Raw genomic sequence first — 13,514 nt, 5'->3', positions numbered from 1 at the left:
GGTACCTATGATAAGCAGAAAGCGCCTTGCTGGGAATTAGGGTCCCAGAGGGCCGCTCCGAGGGAAAGCTAGCTTCTACCTGAACACGATGCTCCTCTACAGACCCTCCACCCGGTCCCAGGACAGCTTTCCTTGCTTCCCTTTTAATCTTATCTCTTTCCTCTGTAGTAAAGAGAGTAGTAAGGAGCTGCTGACAATCATCCCACGTGGGCTGGTGGGTATGGAAAACAGATTCAAGAAGGTTAATCAAGGCTTGTGGTTTCTCAGAAAAGGGGGGATTTTGAGCTTTCTAGTCATAAATATCACTTGCAGAGAAAGGGACATAAACTAAGAAAGGAACCCCTTCTGAGCCCACCATTTCCCTCAGAGGCAGAATAGGTTTGGGGAAAACTGGGGCTTGCTGGACAGATCCCGAAGCATTGTATGCAACTCCACCTCGAGTACGGGAAGGTGAGAGAGTTAGGGGAACTGAAGGGCTAGCCGGAGTGGGAAACAGCACTGGAGGGAAGGAGGAGGGAGAAGGCAACGGAGCAGGAGTCAGCACCTCTGTGCTGGCTGTACCAAGCCCCTGTGCACTGGCTGGAGAAGGAAAAGAGGCGGGGGAAGACGGCGGGAGAGAGAGAGAAGGAGACAAAAGGCCAGGCGGTGAAAGGCCAGGCTCAGGAGGGTTTTGTCCCTCAGGTGGCAATTCGGGCAGGGAGTTTCCAGGCAAAGTTGGATACAGATGTAAATCCAGATATAGTGGGGGAGGGGGATTATCTAAGGGGTCTTCCAGAGAATCCTGTAGGATTTTTTTCTCTGGCGCTTTACAACTCTCCCTGTCTGTCCTCAGGCACTGCATGATCAGAATACAAATACCATTTGTCATGGTCGCAGCCCTCAGCCAGGAAGCGGGGTAAGAGACAACTTGTAGCCAAACATCAATGTAGGGGTATTGATCTGGAAGGCCAGATTCACCAGTAACTACCCGGTGCACCGCCAATGCTATTTCCCTGTCATATGTGCCTTCTGGAGGCCATCCTACCCCAAAGGAAGGCCACTCTTTCTGGCAAAACCGTTTTAGTTTATTCTTTTTCCATGATATTCCATAATCATGATGTTTAAATGTCTCAGAAAAATGACTAAGAAGACATTCAAGTGGAGTCATTGTTTTTGAAGCAGAGTTTCCCATGGCTGAATTAACAGAAAATCTTATGCCACCAAGGGAGAACTCCTACTATCTTTAAACATTACTTCTTTTCTTTTCTGAGAGAATTATCCAACCTTTTCTATCCCCTATAGCCAATTACAAAGTTTCTTAAAACCTAAGTAACAAGCCAGGCAAACAAGACGCACACAAAACACACGGACTTACAGTTACAACATTAAACAAACATACCCAGAGGATATTTTCCAGCGTCCCAGAAAATACCCGTCTCAGAACTTTTAAACCTGTTGGTATTTATTCTGAGAATAAATAAGTTTCCCTTGTCTCAGTCTCCCTAATTACTCCCCTAAGCTGTAAATCTTATTATTGCTAACAACAACAATAAGCCAGACCCGGAGAGTTATGTTCTGGCCACCCCTGAGGGAGAACAGGGCTGTTTGCAGCCTGTTTGCAACTAGTTGCTAGCAACAGACCAGAACAGGACCAAAATAACCAGAACCAGATGGTACCCCAAAAGGTACCCAGACAGACTTACTCTCCCAAATGCCGAATCGATTTCATTGTCCACGGTAGGCCGGACTGAGGATGAAGAACCGCTTCCTTTTCCCTGAGGCTCTGGGGTTAGCCAGAGTGCTGGTCTTTTCCCAAGGAACAGACCCAGGTCCTGAGCCCAGGCCTAGTTGGAGACGGAGAGGTCTCTAATCTCTAATCCAGTTCTCAGTTTCTATTATCTCGGTGGGACCTCCAAAATGTAATGCTGGAGAAACTGAGGCAGGAGAGAGCTTAGAGAGTTTTAATATTTTATTAATGGGACAGTAAGGTTGATTGGACAGGACTCTTGTCTCAAATTATCCACTGCCGAATGGGAGAATCTCTAACCTTTATATACCTTTGGAGACAAAGAAGAGGGAAAGAGCGGGAAAGCCCCTGTCCAGCTGGAAAAGGCCATAAACCAAAAAAAAAAAAAAAAAAAAAAACCCAGAGACAGGATGTCTGAATACCTAGAGATAAAGATGTCAGTGAAATACCTTGGAATATTTTAGAGGGATATAGTAAATTCTTGAGGACAGAAGATAATCAGGAGGTCTACTCTCTTGTTTATCTTGCTTGGGCTAACAATTTATAACCTTAGAGTAATTGGTCCTCAGCCTTAATGGACCAGAGGGAGATTTACAGCTTAGGGGAGTAATTAGGGAGACTGAGACAAGGGAAACTTGTACAAGGAAACTGAGTCAGGGCAGTTAAAGAGAACTGTGGCATAACAGTATGAGAACAGGAATTGAGAGAAAAATTATAAGCCAGTTGAGGTCAACTCATTGAGAAAGGAAGGACAGTCACCTGCAGATCGAGAGAAAATAGCTACCAGGGTCTAATTAAGTAGTAAGGCCCTCAAAGGAAGAAAGGTAATTGAGAGGAGCTAAGGGGAAAACCTAGAGGAGACAACGGGAAGCAAGGGGCAATCTAACTCTCTCACTCAGCTGCTGAATAATGAAGGAAGGAGCTACCACTGTTGGAGAGAATGGTCAATCAGGGAAGTTGGGTTGCCTTTGTTGTCAGGAGCTACCTAACTTTCCGTGAGAAGTTTTGGAAGGACAGAGTGGAAAAGGAAAAGCTTTAAGCTGGAGGGAAGTTTATTGTCTTTAGAAAGGTATTGCAGAGGACAGGGAACGGAGTTAGGGTGAAACTTTGGGGCAGGAGAACAAGAAGGAAGAATGGAGAATTGTGGGGCATGACTAAGTGAATACATGAAAACGTTCCTCATTAAGCCTCAGAGCAGAAGAAGGGACGTTTTAAGTAGAAAGAAGGTCTAGAAATTCTCCACATGAAATTTGAGCAGCTTTGGGATGTGATGCTTTGGGACAGACAGAATATTCTTTTCCTTGAAGCTTTTCCTCAGGAAAGGTTTGCTGTAACAAGCAGGATTAGGTTAATATTAGGATTAGAGAATGCACCTATGATCTGACATTTTCTCATACAAATAAATTGACTATAAAGCAGCAGATGAAAGGTGCCAGACCTGGTAGCTTTTTCCAAAGTTTTCCTTTAAGTTATCCCATTTAAAATGTTTATTTTATTTATTAAAATAGTTTAAATACACTTTTGCATTATCTCTAGAAATTGCAATTCAGCTTGTATCCAAGCATTTTAGACATTGCTTATATGTCAGTCATTTTCTTCTTCTATTTGTACCTTGAATATTATACCTAATGATTATTGAGAGTTTTTGTTTGTTTGTTTGCAATTTTTTCTCCAACTTTCTGATTTCAGATTTGATTTTAGAGCTGGGCATTGGAGGATTTCTGCAGGGAAGATTTGGGCTAATGACATTTACCTCACTTAAGTCAAGTAAGGTATATATAAGTCCCTTATAAGTCAAGACATCTTATGTCAGTGATTTTCTTTAAGAACAGACAACAAAACCAATTTTTTTCTAACTCAAACGGGGATCATTGTATTTGTATCACCAGCACCTTACATAAATTATTCTTGGCCTTTCATAAATATTTGCCAGTTGAAAGCAAATGTAGCAAGAACTTAATAGAGGTGGGTTAGGGTTGGGGTCAGGATTTGGGTGGGGAAGGGAGAAAAGAGACGGAAACTTTCTTTGATACTTTACTGAAGCTTTTCTTGATAGCTTAATAAGTTTGGCTTGTTCTTAGAGAAGAATACTGTTTGCATGCTTTGATTGAAAAACATTGGATGGCATGCATTTAAAATATAGCAGAGGAACTGATAAAACCTGATCTGTGAGACTGGCAGGGAGCAGGCTCTGATAAAGATCCATGGTTAATTTAGCTCCATGGTTACACCCTTTGGGAAAGTGATCCAGTCTGGAATCCAGTTTATGTCCAACTCCTCAGGCTCACCCCCTGTAGAAATCCCAGTCACGTCGCTGAGGCTCAACTTTCCCCATAAAATACACACACGGGCCATCCTCTGGGTGCTGCTGGCTTGCTTGGAGTCAGGCTGTCATGGCACGCTGCTTTCCCCTTTCTCTTCCCCCATGTTTCTCCCCGAACGCCACTGGGCTTCTCAACCCCACTTCTTCTGACAGCTGTCTCTTTTAGGGTGCTAAGTCTCTTTCAGGATTTAGCCTGCCAGCTAAGGGCATGACCCAACCTCAAGGGGGGCTCCCTCTCTACTGGGTAACTGAGTTCCACGGAAGAATTTGTCCTTCATATGCTCTCCCACTGTATTTCATGTTTATGATTCTTTGTTTTTAGGGTGTCCCTTCATTTCCCCTGTAACCTCTTCCCTCGATAAACCTTTTGTCAAGGAGAATGGTCATTATGAATTTTTCACTTGACCAAATCCTAACTTTTGGGGCCTTCATCATTCGGTTATAAACCCCACTTCATAGAAGGCCTTTGTTGAGGTTCATTAAAGAACCTCAAAATGTTGGGGGCTGCAGATTGATATCAGGAGGTGTCTCCAGAGAATTTGCAGGCTTGAACCCATCTCCAAGTCAAGGGGCAAAGTTTGTTGTAATTGGAATGCCAGGCGAGCTAAGTCCCTAAAGAATTAAGCAAAGAATCCAAGAGAAAAGAACCGGGACCAAGTTGATCAGAGCTTCATGTTCCTTATTTGCTAATTCCTTGGCTTCCATGCCAGTTTGAGGGGCGGTCTCTTCTCTAGTGTCTCAGAAACTGGCTTATCACTGGCCCATAGATTATCTGCAATGTTTGCGGGACCCTCCTAAGGCTAGAAGACTTGAGAATCATTGAGGCATTGTTGGAATAAAAGAGCTCTAACGTCGGAGGACCTCAGGATTACTGCTATATTACTTTCAAGTCTGGGGGAAGAAATGTTATATTCCTAGGCCAAAAGCCTTTTACAATCATTGATGGACATCTTGCCACAACAAGGTGGGGGGTGGGGGAAACCTTGCAATCACAGATTGTAAAGTCAGAAGAGTTAGAATCACTGACACGTTGTGGGAACCGAAGTACCCCAAGGTCAGGGGGGCTCCCTACTACTGTCTCCTCTCGAAGCTATATTCCGCCAACATCATCATTGTCTTACATCACTGTCTTGATAAAAAGTCTCTGTAGCTTGTGATAAGGCCCAGTTGCTCCGGTGTACTTTGTACCTCAGTTTCCTTTCAAATGGCAACTTTCTTGAGTCCTAAAATGCTCTTGGGACCCCAAGTTTATACAAGTGTGTAAACCTGTCAGCTTCTCCTCAGGAGATACTTTTCTCTGTGTGTCTGTTCTGTCTCTTCCCCTCCCCTTTCATTCTCTCTCTCTCTTCACCACTCTCAACAGACACTGCCTTCAAGTGGTGTGGGGAAGTCGGGGGAACCTTTTGTATCTTTATGATCTTTTCCCTTTTCCAACAAATGAATAGGCCATGGAAGAGAAGATTTCTTAAACGAGGAAAATTGTAGCCAACAATTGTTCCATTGCTAAAAAATGCACAAACTTTCGCAACCAAAGTAATTTATATCAAAAGAGAAAGATATAGTCTTTTGTATGTGTGTTTTAAGTCCAGATGGTTCCTGTGTCTATGTTGGCAAGTAGACGCTCTGGTATTTTATGCCGTCAAGGGTATTTACGTGATCTAAATCAGTACTGAATTCCATTGCTGACACATACTGTAGTTCCCCGCTCTCGCCTATTTGATTAAACCTATTTTAACTCTACCTCGGTGCGACATAACAGTAACTATCGTGACTTTTTTCCTACATACTAAATTCTACTGCTGCCCTTTACCTTATCTTTGTGTGGTCAAGATTAAAAGACACTCTGCTTTCCAGAGCGAGGGAAAGCAAGCTGTGCCCTGAGCTTCGCGTAACACTAACCCTGAGCACGGACCTCCTGGAACTGATAGACTCTAAGGAGCGACAGGCCCAGGCACACAGCTCTGCTATGAGCAGGAAACGTTGTCACCAGACAACCCTGACTCCCTGTTACTCTTGTGCCTCACTGCTGTTGCTGCACTACACTGACTCTTGGGCTAGCCGCAGGTAAAATCGAGACTCAGCCAACACCTGTCTGCTCTCCCTCTCATCTGCAAGCCATTTCCCTCACTTAGAAATTAAACTCCTGTTTGGTCCCTGACTCTCCTGTTTCCAGCCTGAAATATTTGGCTCCCGCCACCCACAGGTTAAAGGCTAGTTCTGTTCTAATGTAGCTCTGGTGTTTCCAGCGTTACCTGAAAGCAAGATATTACCTAATTCAACTTTTTAATCTGCTGCCCATGTCTGTTTTGTGGGTAAATCCATCCCCTTCACATGCTAAGCTGCAATCACTCCCTCTTTCCTAATTTTCCTCCTATTCTTCTCATCCTGTAGATGAAGTGACCCTATCCCTCCTCACTCTTTGCTTTACTTCGGCCCTCTACATTGCCTTCCCAGAGTCCTTAATCTACCCATCCCAGTGGGCCTCCCTCCCTTGTCCTCTCTCCTCACTCTATCACGAGGCGAAGATCAGCGACTAACAAGGGGGAAGATGCCACTAAGACAGAGGCAAGTCCTAGAAGAAGGGCAAAGACATGGTAAGATGGGCAGTGTCTAATGAAGCTGCCATTGGGACCCTTAGCAGGTGAGCTAACCCTGAAGGGGGCTGGCAAAGAAGTGGAGCCACCCATAGGTTCTTTTATAGGAGGAAAAATAACCTCAGGGGTTCTTCCAAAAGCTTCTCTTTTTGAACATCCACCTTGCATTTTAAAATTTGGCTTGGATTCCTTAATTCCATCTTCCCTGCTTCTTATGCTCAATGCTGAGTTCTCTCTCCATGGTTTATTCTTTTTTGTCACTTTCTCTTTTCCCCTTAATCTTGTGCAGCTTGTTGTTTTTGACATGTTGTAATTGAACTTTTGCCTTTGTGCCTATACAATTTAAAAAGGTAGTCAGGTAGGAAAGGGGGAAAACAGGGAAAAGGTAAAGAAGAAATGCATCCAGTTAACAGTTTTCAGTGAAGAAACTGAAACTATTTCTAGCCACATGAAAAGATGTTCCAAGTCATTATTAATCAGAGAAATGCAAATAAAGACAACTCTGAGATACCACTACACCCCTGTCAGACTGGCTAGAATGAAGAAGATGCAGAATGGTTTTTTTTAAAAGTAATTTTTTATTGATAGAACGCATGCCAGGGTAATTTGTTACAGCATTATCCCTTGCATTCATTTCTGTTCCGATTTTTCCCCTCCCTCCCTCCACCCCTTCCCCCAGATGGCAAGCAGTCCTTTACATGTTGAATGGGTTGCAGTATATCCTAGATACAATATATGTGTGCAGAACTGAACAGTTTTCTTGTTGCACAGGGAGAATTGAATTCAGAAGGTATAAATAACCCGGGAGGAAAAACATAAATGCAAGCAGTTTATATTCATTTCCAGTGTTCTTTCTCTGGGTGTAGCTGCTTCTGTCCATCTTTGATCAATTAAGGCTCTCTTTATCAAAGAGGTCCACTTCCATCAGAATACATCCTCAAACAGTATCATTGTTGAGGTATATAATGATCTCCTGGTTCTGCTCATTTCACTCAGCAGAAGATGCAGAATGTTGGAGGGGATGTGGGAAAACAGGGACACTGATGCCTTGTCGGTGGAATTGTGAACACATCTGCCATTCTGGAGAGCGATTTCAAACTGTGCTCAAAACGTTATCACACTGTGCATCCCCTTTGACGCAGCAGTGCTACTCCTGGGCTTATACAAGCCCAAAGAGATCTTAAAGAAGGGAAAGGGACCTGTATGTGCCAAAATGGTTGGGGCCGCCCTGTTTGTAGGGGCCAGAAACCAGAAACTGAACGGATGCCCATCCATTGGAGAATGCCTGAATAAGTTGAGGTATATGAATGTTATGGAATATTATTGTTTTGTGACCAGCAGCATGATTTCAGACGACTTCCGGCCTGGAGAACTGAACTGAACTGAACTGAAGCTGAGTGAAAAGAGCAGGTCCAGGAGATCATTATATCCTTCAATAACAACATTATATGATGATCAGTTCTGATGGATGTGGCCATCTCCAGCAATGAGAGGAACCCAATCAATTCCATTTGTTTAATTATGAATAGAACCAGCTACACCCAGTGAAAGAACTATGGGAAATGAGAGTGAAGGACCCAGGCGCGAGAAAAGCAGGGCAGCCAAAATAATGAAGTTTTAAGAGCTTTTTTTGCTAGCTAGCGGCTAAACCCCAAGATGGGAGGGGTCAGCAATGAGGGGCCTCAGGGCCATATATTTATAGAAAACGAGAGAGACATCAACATGTTTCTTGATACCTTTGTCATAATAAAGGAATTTCTATTCTAAACAGGAGGCAAAAAAAGTTATCACTCTTAGAGGTTCATTCCCAGAAAGTAACAGCAGTATTTCTTTAAGCTTATCAGTTGTCGAGGTCCCAGGTACATCTGGGTTGCTAAAAATACCATCTGCAGCAGGGAGTTAAAACTAATAAAATACTTCTAACTACAAAGATTCAAGATTATGTTTCTCACGGTCCCATTTTGGGGCGCTTTTCCACTTCAGTAGCATTTCCACTCCCTCTGCTTTTGTCTGCTTGTATTTTTATTGCCTTCTAGGCTAAATTTACATTATTTTCAAAGTCTGATTCTTCTTGTGCAGCAAAATAACTGTATGGATATGTAGACACAGACTGTATTTAACATCTACTTTAACATATTTAACATGTATGGGTCTACCTGACATGGGGGGAAGGAGGCGGGGGGAAGAGGGGAAAAGTTGGAACAGAAGATTTTGCAAATGTCAAATGCTGAAAAATTACCCATGCATATGTCTTGTAAATAAAAAGCTATAATAAAAAAGAAGAAATATATCCAACAAGTAGACATTTAAAAGGAGTCTCTTCTAGCTGGATTTTTTTCCCCTCTCACTTCAATTTAAAATAGGTATAATCATCTTTAATAAAAAAGGATTCTTAAGTCAGATCTTTTTTCCCCCTTTCTTCTATATGTCTTTTGATAGTTATCTTCTTCTTTTCTCTATTTGTCTTTAAGGTACTGCAGTGAGTTGATGACTACAAGCTATGCCAAATATCTTGCCTCCGTCCACATCCTCACTTACCAAATGGCATTGGGCAGGCTGCTCCTTCATGCAACCATAATTCCTGACATTGAGGGCCTGACATTCATCGAGTCTATCGGCAAACCTTCTTTTACGAATCCCTGTTTTTTCTTGATCTAGTTTGATCTATTGCTTTACCATTTTATGCTATTTGTTTTCAGTGCCATGTTGAATTTTCATGGTTTGGCAAGACCATTATGGCGATAGGCAGGAAAGAGGAACTATTCCAAAATTTTCAATTTTTTGCTTACGTTACTGTTTTGTGCAGCATAAAGAATGCAAGTTCTTTTTTCCTAAAATAAAAAAATTCATTTTACGAATTTGCACACTCAAAAATGTTGAGGAGTGGAACAAGATTCTTCCCATATCATATTAGCATGATTTACTTACACAAGTTATCTATAATTCACGTTTTAAAATAATAATACCCTTTAAGCATTCTTTAGGCATTTAAACTGGGATGTAACATTGAGAAAAATTGTATAACTTTATTTCCTTGAGTGAATCAGTAGAATATTCTATACTAATGTATTCCCTCTTGTAAAGTTGTTTTAGAAAACAAGAATGATGGAATGTTTCTCCATTTTATGTGTTAATTCATATTTGTGACATTTGCTCATTAGTGACAAATTATCTTTTGTTCTAAAATAATGTAGTGAAAAATAGAATTTTAATGCTTCCAGTTCAGGTACTCTCATACAGTAGTAATCTCCTGTAATAAAATCTGTTGACCTTCATATTAATAATAAATGTTAATTGGGTAATGTTGATAAACTTATGTGATTTAGTACTAAGTAGTACTAAGATTTAAATTGGCTTTGTATGAGAACTCTAATTGTTCTTCCACACATATTTATGTTCACACTTTATCCTTCTTGTCTTAATAAAATAAAAACATCAAGGGAAATTATGCATCCAACTCGAGTGCTAGTTTCATTTCACTTAAATAAGCATCCTCAAGGATAGGGTAATGGTGCTCCTCTCAGAATCCCTCTTTTGAAATAAGTGTAATTTTCTTTTTGAAAAGATCTAATCCTTAATGAAGACAGTAGACACAAAGGCCCATGTGTCTGTTTACCAAAAATAAGAGAATTTCTGCTGTTTTCCAGTGGTGACATGGTGGGGATACCTGGAGTTATTTTCTTAGTATACTCCTTTTCGAAATTATTTGTAACAACCTTAAAGGGGAGAGGAAAGTTTCAGATGAGACACAGAGTAACTTAACATCCTTGCAGGTATTTAATTTAGCTTTTTTGAAAATTCCAATAATTTGTTCTTTTCCCACATTTCTTAATATTCCCCATAAAAAGGAATAGATTTTGAGGTGTACATGTATATTTCTCACTTAAATGAGCTAAAAACGTAAGTTTTAGCATAGTTATCCACATTGTTACAGTATTCTTGGAAATTTGTTACTTTATGTATAGGGTACAAAGTCCTTGTGTGTGTTAGGTCTATATAAAGGAAGAAAATGGATTTTTCAAACTGAGGGGCCGAAAAAAAGATGGATTAATTGACAAATGGATAGATACATGGAGAGACAGACACATAGGTGCTTAGATGGATAATTATAATAAACATCTACTTAGAGAGAGAATGGCATTCACATCGTAAAAGGTATAAACATGGCAGTGGAGAGAAAGGGATAATAGGAAATGTCAGATTGTTAGCTGAAATAGAGATGAATGAGTCAAAGAATGCAGTTGGGTAATATGAATGAGTAGATTATAGAGACAGGTGATGGCCTCAGAATTCTTTAAAAAATGACTCACAGACATAGAAGGGGAGAGTGGCAAACTGAAAGAAAAGACTCAATGAAGAGGGAAGAAAAAAAAAGAAAAAAGGGAAGAGGAAGAAAAAGATGAGAAAGGATTTTGTATATATAGTATGTATAGATAGGCAGGTGGAGGGGAGGCAGAAAATTGCATGCAGGCTGGGAAAAAAAAACTAAGAAGCAAAGAGTGGAAGATATATTTCCTACCTGCCTTATCTCTTTTAGGAAAATCGCAATTAGTTATATGGAGGATAAACTCTGCATGTCTAAAAGTGATTTTCCTACAGCATAAGTAGAGTCCTTTTTTCGGCTTTATCCCCAGGCACATCCCTATAAGTTTAAATGTGAATTCCTTTCTTTGACCAAAAGGGAGTGTCCCAAAAGCCCAAAGAGAAAAGATTAGCAAGGAGGAGAGAGAGAGACCAATAGTATTAAAGGCTGCAGAGATAAAAATAAAAATACAAAGTTTGAAAAAAGTTTCTTGGAGATCATCAGTGAGTTTGGAAAAAAGAAGCTCAATTGGGACAGGTGAGGCACGGCTTGTAGATGGTCTTTTCAAGGAGTTTAGTCACAAAGGAAGGAAAAGACAAAGGACAATATTTAACAGAAGGTTGTGTTGGTTTTGGTGTCTGTTTGCTTTAGGTGAGGCAATTAAGTGCCCTGCCAGGACTGCACAGCCAGGAAGTGTTAAGTGTCTGAGACCAGATTTGAACTCAGCTCCTCCTGACTTTAGGACTGGTGCTCTATCCACTGCACCGCCCAGCTGCCTCCCCCAAGTTTTTTCCAAAAGAGGGAAGAAGGCCGTTGTGTTTGGAGGCAACTTATTTCAAACTACTTGAACAACAAAAAAAGATGAATGACTAGAAGGCCAGATAGATAGGGTGAGAGGGATGGAATAAAAGAGAGACGAAGGATGGAGAGAAAAGTGGCAAAAAGAGCTAGATATAAAGCAAAGACAGATATGTTGACAGATAAAGGATGGGTGGCAACTGCGATGGATGAATCAGAGAAGAAGAAGAAATAGCATGGAAAGAGATGAATGGGCAGGCACAAAAAAAGACAAGGAAACATGATGAAAGAAATAAGGAACAGCGAAGGAAAATGACAGGGAAGAAAGGACTGGGGAGTTGAAGAGGGATTAAGGGGAAGTAGGGAAAGAGAAAGCAAGGAACAGAATGGCAAGGATGTAGCAACCAAAGTGTTTCAAAAGGGAATGAATTGTTTAAGACAAAATAGAGAATAAAAGAAAACCAAGAAGGAGTGGAAATGGTGGGTGAAAAGCGTATGGTGAAAAAGAAATCCGCGTGGGAGAAAGGATTCTTTTCATTTCTTCTATCCTTTCCTTCATCGTTTTGCCACCAGCCATTTCACACCATCTTCCAAGAAGGTTAAAACAGAAACCGTTCCTTTCTCTCCCTGTTGTAATCCTCCTTCTAATCTGGGTATACTCTCAACTTCTTTTAACTTTAGGTCCATGCTTAGCTCCACCTGCCTCCGGGATCCTTGGGTAAGTGTCAGCTGACCACAGTACTCGCCAATGGACTTTAGGGTCACATATGATGGTCCTGCTTAGTTTTGAGAAAATCGCACTTAGGGAGCTAAGCTAACGCACCGTCTTCACTTAGTGAAAGGCTAACATGTGAAGAAAGAGTTGGATTTGCTTTCTAGGTTGCACAGGCTGACTGGATCCTCTCCTTAACTCAGAAATTTGGGGAACAGATTCAGGACAGGTGTCATGGCCGTTCCAGAGGCCCCAGGGTACTGCAATCCCTCGAGCTACACAAGTCCTTAGAGTACTGAGGGTAGAAAGGGATAATCACCCCTCAGAAGGAAGGCAGAGGGCCCAAAGGGTCAGAGGGGAGTAGGCGTTCTGGGTTACCTCTGAGACTGGAATCAGCATCTGACCATAAAACGAAAGCCTAAGGGGCGAGGGAGGAAAGTCTGGGACTGGCCTCGCTTGGCTTTAGCTACAGTGCGGATCCAGAAACAAAGTGGATCCATTGTCACTAGATTTCCGGTGGTTCAGTTTGGGGCTGAACCCCCAAAGTCCCTAAAGTGCCGACGCTGGACCAAGCCAGCTACTTGTGCAGAGTCAGCCTGGATACATAATCCAGGCAAGTCTAACGGGAGATGGCGTGCTCTCTCCCCACTCATCCCACTTCTCTGATACTGTGTGAGGGAGGACCTGAGGTAGCCCTCACTCCGCCTGCTCTCGGATGACATGCACTTTCTGGTGCATATTTGGAAGTTGTTTACCCCTGTAAAAAGCAGCTTACAGTTTGTATCGGGGTAGCTGCATGCTCTTTGCTGTCTTGGTTCTCTGGCTTATTTCCTGAAGTTGCCTTCTTGGCCAGGGACAGGTCTTCTCTTACTACCGTGGTTCTGCTGCTAGCTACATATGCCTCAAAGAAAGAAGAAATGGGGAACTCTTAAAACCACACTCCTGCGCACTGTGCACAAGCACTCATGGGCACATGCACTTTTTTGTGCAGAAACAAATCAATACATACACAAATGCACATATGAATTTTGCCACATCAAACAACTCAAGAAAAAGTA

The sequence above is a fragment of the Antechinus flavipes genome, chromosome X, assembly GCF_016432865.1.
Source record: "Antechinus flavipes isolate AdamAnt ecotype Samford, QLD, Australia chromosome X, AdamAnt_v2, whole genome shotgun sequence".
In the NCBI taxonomy this organism is placed as follows: domain Eukaryota; kingdom Metazoa; phylum Chordata; class Mammalia; order Dasyuromorphia; family Dasyuridae; genus Antechinus; species Antechinus flavipes.
Note: the sequence above shows the minus strand (reverse complement) of the source record.